This window comes from Idiotropiscis lumnitzeri, chromosome 18, assembly GCF_059441095.1.
Source record: "Idiotropiscis lumnitzeri isolate Australia: NSW breed Sydney's pygmy pipehorse chromosome 18, RoL_Ilum_1.0, whole genome shotgun sequence".
Taxonomy (NCBI): Eukaryota; Metazoa; Chordata; class Actinopteri; order Syngnathiformes; family Syngnathidae; genus Idiotropiscis; species Idiotropiscis lumnitzeri.
In genome coordinates, this window is record NC_142408.1 from 4,873,344 (window position 1) to 4,884,728 (window position 11,385).

An 11,385-nucleotide genomic window follows, 5' to 3' on the forward strand; every position below is an offset into this window, starting at 1 on the left:
TAATCGAGTCCCACACTGTCTGTAATGTGAGAATACGGCACCAGAAAAGGTGACGAGAGGCGGGTTTGTGTAAGAAATGTAACACGGCTATTGTTTCATCGTTCAGAACATTTTTTTTTACATATAATGTTTTGAAACTGAAAATTGACAGTGTAAACATTTTTTAAAAATATTTATATATTTATTAATGTATTTATTATTTTTTATTTATTTATTATTTTTTATTTTATTTTTATTTAATTTTTCTTAATTTGAGCAGTTTGATTTTATTGATGTACAATGCCCTTGGGGGTGTTGAAAGGCACTTGCAAATTGAATGTATTATTATTATTATTATTATTATTATTATTATTAAAGGTGAAAAGCTTCAGGAATAGTCAGCAGTGTTGTATTTTTAAAATCCAGCAGACATATACCAATTAAAAAAAAATAGCACTGGAGTGATTACAATATATGACAAAAAAAATAATACATGAACGGAATGTGAATGTTTACAAAAAGCAACAAGAATAGGAGTGACTGTTGAGACAAATACAAAAAGAATGGTGTCATTGCTTGAAGCATTTTCACATTTGCCATTTTCAAACTCTTTGGTTGGAATTTATAACGTTGCACATTGCGTTATGGATAATTGCAAGGCGTGCCCTTTAGATAATGCGGGATGCCCTTTAGTAACCAGTGTCGTGGGTAATCCTACCAATCAAACGTTTAAATCAAACAGGTGCGCAGCTGATAAAGCCCACTTATAGCTTTAAGGGCGCCGGCAATTTGCAGATAGGCATCAGAAAATTATTTTTTTTTTTTTTACATTAGTGCCCAAAACTAGAAATATGTTTTGGCGGAGTGAAAACTCACTGCGCTTCATATTGTGATTTTTTTTTTTTTTTACATATAATTGAAAGGGAACTAGCATTTAATTAACAATTGACCGGAAGGAAATGAGTTTTATTGACTTGTTTGCGAAGGGACAACAGTCATCTGTGCCGGTGCGCCTCACCGCTTCACTACTGCGAGGCGACTGGTTGGTTATCGGCAAATATTGCACATGGTAATCGATGCCGTCGGTCAATACGCGGACTTCTTCAGGGGAAGGGAATGAGCGGAGGCAATAATGAGCCCAAATTACAAAACTGAAAATTGTGTACTTAACTTGGTGACATCGCAGAAACAAATGTCTGTCAACTGCATGCTAATGATTAAAGACGTCATTTTCTAGTTGGATTCCTTCATAACAAAAGCTCCATCAGGCAGAAACTGGCTGTCTTCACCCCAATTACTGACCAAAATCACGTTTCACTCACTGCACCAATATTTAAGTTGACTGTCGCTAACAAATTGTCAGGTGAGCCAAGCGTGTGTCAAAAGAAACGGTCAGAGGTGGGCAATTTACAAAATTTTGCCAGTCTGCCATTTGTCAGCGGCCTGGCAGTCCGTCATCATTTCAAGTGAATCGTCAATCCGTAAAATATAAAAAAGATGGAGACAGAGAGCGAGAGAGAGAGAGTGAGAGAGAGAGACAGACAGAGAAAGAAAGAGAGAGAGAGAGAGAGAGAGACAGAGAAAGAAAGAGAGAGAAAGAGAAAGAGAGAGAGAAAGAGAGAGTGAGAGAGACAGAGAGAGAGACAGACAGAGAGAGAGAGACAGAGAAAGAAAGAGAGAGAAAGAGAAAGAGAGAGAGAGAGAGAGAAAGAGAGAGACAGACAGAGAAAGAGAGAGAGAGAAAGAGAGAGTGAGAGAGAGAGAGAGAGAGAGAGACAGACAGAGAAAGAAAGAGAGAGAGAGAGAGAAAGAGAAAGAAAGAGAGAGAGAGAAAGACAGAAAGAAAGAGAGTGAGAGAGAGAGAGATCAAGTGAGAGAGAGCGAGAGAGAGAGAGATTTTGAAATAGTGGCTGGTAGCTCTTCAGCAGTGCAAAGATTTAATCTAAAATGGTCTTTGGTCCGATATTCTTCAATAGAAATCTTACTCAAACAACCCAAAACCAAATCTATCGGGTTCATCCCTCAAGTAGCCGACTTTGAATCACGGACCTTGGTCGGTCGTTCTGCCTTCCTCGCATGTGCGATGTCAGCTAATAAAAGCTAGCGTGCGCTGCCACACGTCAAAAGAAAAATCCGAGGCACCCAAACACAAGTGAAAGACCCTGAGTGCTGCCAATTGACTGTTTTTCGGTATCTTGGAAAAAAGAAAATGAGAGCGCAGCAGGCAGGGGGGAAAAAAAAGAAACATTGTATCGCATTTCTTGCAGACAGGAGAAGAAGAAAATCGCTTTTTGATTGCCGTTGTTGGACAAAAAAACAAGTCGCGAGTGCTGCTGCTGCTGCTGCTGCTGATGCAGCCGCAAGGTGGGCGGTCGGTGGACTTTTTGCTCGCTTGCAGAAGTGTGCGTGGGTGGGGCGCAGCCAAGGTTGGAGCTCACAAGAGTGTAAACACACACACCCACACACACACGCCCACACGTATATATGGATGTAATTTTACTCACACAAATTCCTCCTCCACAATTCCGACTACCCTCAAGCAATTACAATTAACATTTTCAAATTTCTTGTCGCTTCATCTCTCTTCATAATTCAGACTAAAAAAAAATAAAAATACTGACAGGCTACAGATGATTGTCAGACACACACCAAAAAAAATAATTGTACAAGTTCACTCGATCGACTTTAAAATGTTACGTTTAACAGCATTTAAGCTTCTTTTACAAAATCCGATTGCTTTGTGAATCCAACGGACTTGAAATTTCTCCCAGAAAATTCCACTTCAGTCCTCTATAAACTAAATCCTTACAAATTCTACAAGCTTGATGATTAGCACGGCACTCAGTGAATAAAAAAAAAAAAAAAAAAATGACTTAAAACTTCTCTGAATGTCCCCATGGAAAAATTACACCAGATTAATCCTGAAAGTCACCAAATTCGACAAGCCCGGCCAGTCGCTCCATAAATCCGACTGACTTGAAATTTCTGAAACAAAACAAACGGAGAATTTCGTGATTCGTAGCATTGTAATTAAAAATAATCACGTCGTTTTGCCTTGGCTGTCTAGCGTTCATTCCGCAACCGTGATAAAGAAAAAACATGATTTGGCAATAACCTCCCAAAAATTGAAAGGGATGCGCCTCCTTAATAGTCCCAATGACTTCCATTTGTCTTTTTACAACCTCCACTGTCTGCATTTTCAATTGCATATTCAAGTGAATAAGTAGTGGTTGTCATAGCAATAGTTGTGATGAATCTATTTTAAAAATATATATATATTTTGTCAATGCAGGCCAGATGTGGGCCAAGCAGGCAGAAACAAATGTGAAAATAAAAGTGAAGAGTTAATTAAACTAATTCCCCACAGAGGAAAATAAACAGAGCAATTAATGGGTTATTTGCTTGATAGACAATTAATCTACAATTATAGCGATACATGACTTGAGAGAATTAAGCGGATGTGTGAAAAGGCTCTTGTTTCTTGAAGCCCAATAATTGAGAATGGGAAGTAACACTCAGTGTGGTTGAGTCAGTAATTAAAAAACCAAAAAAAAAAAACACGCGAGGCGAGCTCAAATGCATTTTATGTAACGGCTATTAGCCCCAGACAGGAAGCAGTTTTAGCTTCCCTATTTCGCACTTCGCTGCCCGTCAGTGTTGCCAAATCGTGGCAGGGTTTGAGCAATCTAGCCGAGGCAGGCCGCCGTCGCATTACGGTGATAAAAGGATCCAGCGTGTCCGGGAAACACGCGCGCAAGCAGCATGCAACTTTGTAATCCTTTTCAGTTGAACCGTGGTGGTAATTAACAGCATTTTCACAGCCAATTAATACGATTAGAATTCACCTGAAACAGAGGACGTGTCCACTGAAACATGAAAATGCGTTTGGTCTTCTCATCCAAATGCATTTGGGGTAATTAAAATAGAATTTGGGAAGTGATAAGGGGGGAACCGACTTCTCTCGCTTGTTTTATTATTTAACAGTGGAACCTCGAAAGCAGGGATGTACAACTCAAATACGCAGTGGGCCGAAAAGTAAAACGTGAACAAAACCGCGGGCCAGCATTTAATTTTTTAAAAACAATATAAATGCACATTATTTTTTAATGATTTTTTTTTTATTGTAAGTGATTTTATCAATGCAATGCAATGTTTATTTTTTTTTAAATTACTATCATCATTTTGAATGTTACTATTATCATATAGAATGTAAAATGGTATAGTCGTCATTTGTTAGCGCCTCGCGGGCCAAATATAATTGCACTGCGGGCTAAAATTGGCCCGCGGGCCAGAGTTTTGACACCCATCCTCTAAAGTCAACCGCTGCACTTTCTGGGATGATGGACAACCTGTGATTTGTTAATATTTGTGAATATTTTTACCATTAGAAATGGCAATTAGTTTATTTAATAATTCATCCATTTTGTATATCGTCATGTCATATTGGCTTCCGGTTGAGCAGAATCATGTATTAAATTCATAATTCATTGCCAAAGATGAAAATGAAGCACATTTTCTCCACAATTTAAATGCAAAATGTAGTTTAAAAAAAAAAAAAAAAAAAAAAAAAGTTATTTTATTTTGTTAACAAAAATCTTTTTTTTTTTTATTTTAGTTTTCGTTATTCGTCACTTTAAATCATCTTGAGCCAGAACTTCTGAAAAGCACAAAGATGCAAGAGTATGATGTCAAGAAGAAATAGAAGAAGCTAGGCTAACTGTTAGCTTGTCTGACGTCATTGTGGTTGCAAACTCAGCAAAATCTTTGAGACATAGCCACCAATTTTCATTCTCAGGTCATAAATTGCTGATTAAAAAAGAAATCTATATCAAAAACGCTTCAGGACTGATGCCAGACATGTTCAGAAAAGCCAAATGTCATTTCTTCTTCTATAAGACAGCTTTCTAAAAACCCCACAAAACAACAAGGACACCATTTATCGACGTTGTGCAAGGTTCCTATTTTGCTGCGACTCTTTCCCAAAGCAGGTGTTTGCCACCACCGAAAGCAAACTGAGGGCGCCATATGCGCTTGGCAACGCTTCTACACCAGCCGCGGGTCAATGTGAACAAATTCACCGCAAACGCCGACAAACAGACTTTCGAGAGTGTTGAATGAGTGGCGGCGCATCTCGTGGCCCCTTCTCCAGCTTGAGGAGACGGTAGAAGAGGAGCTCAAGGATGCGTGCCAGATGGACAGTAGGCAGGCAGAGTTCGCTTGGAGCTGTTGTGATTAAGTTGCGTAATTGCACAGATAATGAATCAGTGTGCCTTGGAGTCAAAACAGTCCATGGCACACAGCAGGGAGTCCCCCCCCCCCACCACCTACAAAAAAAAAAATAAAAAATCCGGCGAGCTGGTTGATGCAACGCCATAAAACACATCCATGATGACTTGAATTCAGCTTGGTGTTATATCAGAGAACATAAAGCATCGTGAACACCGCCGCCTTTAATAGGATGCAGGGCAGCCAGGCGGCGTAAAACCTCTTTTATGGACACTTACTACACGATAAAAAGGAAAGGAAAAAAAAACGCATTATTGTCAATATTGGAATTAAAAAAAAAAAAATTTAAATATAAAATAAATGAGAGTTGACTGTGGATTTGTGGAGAACAAATAACAAGTCACAAATTGTATTTATTAACTCAGTGAACTTGCAAATAGTAACAAAAGTGCACCGTAAAGGCCAAATTTAGTTAAAAATGCTGAACACGGACTTTGATATATAAATATATATATATTTTTTTTTTTTTGTATTCATCTTGCCTTGCCTCCCTGCCTACAATGTTATAAATGACTCAAGTTGTTTGTTGTTTGACATTTAAACTAAGTCACGTTTTTATTTTTCCAAATTCTGTCACCATTTTACCCCGTTTTTCAACAAATGGATATCGGCTTCGAATATCGGTTATCGGACTCCATGACGACTGATAATCGGCAACATGAACACACAAATTTTCCTCATCGGATATGAAACAGTAAACAATATTGCCGAAGGCTTGCATATTTAAAACAAATAAATAAATAAATAAATATAAAAAAAAAAAAATGAGAAATGAGGCATTAAAATAAATAAAATAAACAAACAAGCACCAATAAAATCTGACACAAAGAAATGTTGACTCCAACGCTCGTCTTAAGGGTACCCGCTGAAAACGCAGGTGAACCAGTTGAAAACACACACACACACACACACACGCACACACCCCCGCACTCACGCACACTCGTACTCACACTCGGAAAGACACTCCAAAAGCAGATAAAAGACATCCAAGGAGAGAGAAGGAAAAACATTTATATGCATGGTCATGAATCATGTTGCAAGTTAACCTTGTTTATCTATTCAGTGTTTTTTTTTTTTTTTTTTTTTTTTTTTTAGCCTTTCTCACATTCTATTAGTCGAAATGACGAACGTCCAAATTTGTGTTGAGATTTGTCCTGGTCGCAAATCCAACAAAGTTGTTTCATGTTGATATAAGAAAAATCTGACCTTTTGGCATGTGGCTAGCTTTAAATCAGTCTTTTTATATTTCAATTTTTTTATTATTTTTTTATTTATTTATTTATTTATTATATCAAATATTGTATCAAAACGGACAACATTTTGCGACTTTTTAAGTCCTAACTTGTTTTTCCTCACGAGACCAGCACGTCATGACAAACACACCTTGAGTGCGTTCTGCGTGATTAAAACACGAATTCCAATGTTGCGCGACGCATGTCCGACCTTTTAAATCGAAGTGACGGACACCGGTTCACTTTTCGCATATAGGAATTAATCTTCGCGATAGCGAGACAAATAACTAACATGTTCGCTTGTCATTGGCCCTTAACTGTCACAGTGCTGGCACCTTTATTGCATTTATTTGACTTTTCACTTTGCCATTTTACGAGCGTCTCACCCACAACACGGTGAAGAGGTGATGAAAGCGATAAAAGTGCAGTGGAGCTCCCTTCGGTTCACTTTGGACGAGATCCAAATGAGTAACGGCAATTGAAGGAGGGTACACACGCATCGTGATTTTCAACATCTTAACTGAATTTTAAAATGTGACAGATCTGACACTTGAGAATAAAAATGCACCTATCATAGCACCAATAAATGAGATCTGCAAGGTGCCACGAAGCATCGAGATTTCCAGAAAATTCATAGCACAAGAAAAGCAGAAAAAGCTCGGCTAACGCTTTGCTTTTCTAGTCGTGTAGTGTAGTGATAGACCGATATCCTTTTTTAAGGGGCCGATACCGATTATTAGTCATGGATGTCGATAACCGACATTTGAAGCTGATATTCATTTGTTGAAAAAAAAAAAAAAAAGTGATAATATGGTGTCAACATTTTGAAAAATGAAAACTCCAAAACTTGCCTTAGTTTAAATGCCTTTACCACATGCATGCTTTTTTTTTTAGATTTAAAAAAAGAGACAACTTGGTTTTAAAAGTCAAACAAAAAAGTACAAAGAGCTCCCAGGCTCAGCTGCATATTTTCTAGTTCAATGAAAACAAACAGGCAGCATACTGCTGATTGGCTGCTACACGGAACCAATACGATCTGCTTCTGCAGGCAGGGCCACCAGCACAGCAGAGAGAGAGCGAGACAAGTGTGCTGCAGTGAGCCAAAATACACCAGCTTTTTATTTATTGGCCTTGAAAGTTTAAAAAGAAAAAAAGGCTGATGCAGATAATCGGCAACATGACAAATATCGGCGCGGATAATCGGCCCTCTTCACAATATAATTACACTCATTAACGGGCTACCTTCTTAAAAGAAGGACTAGTTAGCTTGTGAGTTATTAATGCTCATCGGCATGAGTCATATTTTAATATTATGGGAATGAAACACGCACACACACACACACGCACACCCCCCCCACGCACACACACACATATATACTTATACCTACATACATATACATATATAGACATCGAACGTCAGTAAACGACCTTTGTGTCACCTTTCCTGACAGAGTGACACAGTTACTTATTTGCCGACATAATTAAGCCGGCATAACAAAAGCAAGATCATGCAAATGTGCTTATTAGTTGATGAACCTGCAGAGGGATCTCATGCTTCAAAAACTGTCTGATGATAACCGCATTTGAAAAAAAAAAAAAATTAATGGAATTTTGCCACCCAAAAGGCACAATGAGACGTATCTTTTAATTTGGCTAGACCTACACAAAGCGTATTAAATGATAAGAGGACCGATAGCGGGAGTCACATATCCTGCAAAGCTCTCAGAGGACTCAAGCCGCGATTGTGACGTCTGCTCCCAGATGAAGCACTTGACGACTAATACTTGTGAAGCACGGAAGCATTGTGCTGTGAAATCTAAGCTCCCCTTAAAACGAAACAGTGTTTTGCTCACAACAAAAAAAAGGGAACTACGTCCTAAGAAAGAAAGACGGTAATTGCCTCAAGGATATGAACAATGTCCAACTGCAGGACATGACTGCATATTGCTTTATTTTATTTTTTTATGTAACTACAGAAACAATATGACATCCTGAGTATAATTAGAATTTAACACGGGAAACTTTTTTTTAAAGGAGACATGCATTTTTTTTTTAAACAGTGTTTTAACAACACAACAAAATGATCAAGAATTATACCAGATGTTAAGCACTCTATTTTTCTCAGCCCATCTGTCGAACTCCATCCAATCTTCTTTTAAGAAGTCCGGCGATCGTTACCATGACGATCAGGGCCAGAACATGAGCATTGCTACTACGTTTTTTTTTTTTTTTTAATGCTAGCAGTTAACCAATGCTAATCCGTGCAGCCAACAAAAACTCAATGCAGGTTTGCTTACTAGCTTTGACGTGATGGCAAAGGCGTCATACACCGAAACAACCGTCGCTTGAAAGTGACGGTGGATCCCAACCATGCTGATGGGCACATTGTCAGAAATAGACAAGATTTCTATTTGACAATTCATGGGTGGTCAAGCTCCGTAATTGCGTCAACTTATAAATAACGACAAACATTCCGATAGGACACCATTGAGGGCAAAAACGACAAAATCATTCCAATTATTGTTACTTTTCCTCTTGTTGATTGTCAGTGACGTTAAAATTCGACACGATTCGTGCACTATAATCCCCTTGAAGGGTACGTTTTCATCACGGTTTGTTTGGGGTATTACCATGACCTGAACGAATATTATGAGGATGGGTGAAGTACAAAAAAAAATAAATAAATAAATAATAGAAAAGTGTGAGTATCAAGTAGAGCTTTGGTGAGAAAAGTCGCTTTGAAGTGGCCTACTCCCTGGGAAACTCATTTCCAGTCTGAGGAACCCCATTCTTAACATTATTAGCCTTCCCTCTGGTACCACGCCTGTAGCTTTAAAGACGGCGCCGGCAAGGCAGGAGGTCATTCCAGAGGGAAGGACCGGCAACAGAAAAGGCACGATCCACGCAGACCTGAGGCAACAGGCAGGTAGCTTGGAGAGGTATTTGAAGACAAACAGAAGTATCTGAAAGCAAAGTCTAAAGTGCACCTGGAGCCAGTGAAGAGAGGCCAAGATTGGGGTTGTGTGATCCGTCTCCCGAGACCCAGTTAAAAGTCGAGCAGCAGCATGTTGCACCAGTTGGAGGTAGTGATGGGAAATTGAAGCTTCAAAATTGCTTCATGAACCAGTTGGTGTATTTTTGACTCCTCTAGATGCCGCTGTTGGTTTAAATAAAGGCTTTTACAAAAAAAAAAGCAAGTCAGCCCAATGTTGAACAGAGACTGCCATCTACTGGAGGCCAGAAATACTACAACTGGTTCATGAAGCAGATTTGAAGCTTCATTTAGCCATCACTAGTTGGAGGCGCTTGAGGGAGGGCTGGCTGACTCCAAAGTAACGTCGTCATTCCGTGCTACTTCACACTGAGCGAGTGCAGTGTGAAAAAGGGCTTCAGAGTGGACCCACCTGCGGAGGCCACCAGGGTTGGCTACTCGGCCCTTTATTGTTCAGTATGTGTATGCTGACGCTTTGATAAATCATATCCAAAGACATCAAATTGGTTTCCAGTGTGATACTCAACTATAGTACAAGACTCCAGAAATAGCGCAAAGAAACTTTGATGCAGTTTATTGGTCTTGCCAGAAGTAGTCACCTGTTTAAGGCCATCACTGAGTTGTGATAAAAGTGCTCTTACCCTGACTAAGCAAAAAATGCGGAATTATATTTGACTTAAGTCACTCCCTTCAACTGCAAACAAAGAATGCGACCAGAACAACATTTATTTTCCATCTTTGGAGTTGAGTTGTCATATTGCGGATGACTTTGCAGATTTTTAAGTGGTACATATCAAATTCAAGATTTAGATTTTGATTTTGATTTAGATTTAGAATTTTGTTTTATCACAGGATTTTGCCGTGATAATTCTTCCATACAAACCAATGTTACTACAGACTTTCCAAACATTGGGGTTATTTCACACTTACAAAAAGCGGATAAAGTTTGATTTGTGTTATTTTGAACAACTCAAATCTTAGAAAAAGGCTCATAGACGAACGAGTTACTCAAGCACAGGTAAGCGAATGTCCGTGATATCTTTTTTTTGCAGTCAAAAATGATACATGGAACCCCGGAACTTGGCACGGCGCCTGGCTAGAAGTCTAAAGCGATAGTACAGGTTAGACACTATGCGAGAAAAATCCATCGGGGAACATTTTCAAGTTTGCCGCATCGACTCTTCATGAACTGACTTTAGTGGCTACAAGAGTGTCTGACGCAAAAGTAAAGGGATGAAAAAAAAAAAAAAAAGACGGTAGCTTTTTCTTTTCTTTTTTTTACCCCCCACCTGAAGGAACATTTGAGTGTACTAAAGAAAGGCGCAATGTAAAAAGACAGATAAACATCACGGGTGGCGGCGCCGCGCGCATCCCTGCAGCCAGTCGCGCTGTCATAACACTGATTAATGTCGCCGTTTGCACGTGACAAAGTGAGCGGCTGAAACAAATGATAAAAGTCACGCAGAAATCTGTGTGGAAGAGGCTGTCTGGGACTGTCACGCTCGCAAATTTGTCGTTGCCAGCTGAAGGATTGTGAAGGGTAAATACGGCGCGGCGCCGACGACTCAAGATAGGAAGGACGTGAGTGACAAAAGCCCCGCAAGAAAAGGAAAAGCAACACATTTATCTCGGGTTGGTAGGAAACAAACAAACGGCGTTGGAAGTGAAATAAGCAGTGGAACTTAAACAAATAAATAAAATTAAAAAAAAAAAGAAAAAAACAAGAAATCTGGAAGGTCATTACAACAGCTCGTCTCACCTAGCTTAGCATCGCTTAAGGATGACGAATAACGTTTATTTATTAAAAAGAAGAGTGGAGGGGGGTAAAAAAAAATAGAAAAAGCCAATTTAGCAGGAGTTTAGTGGCAGAAGACTCAATTTAATCTCCCAGAGGAG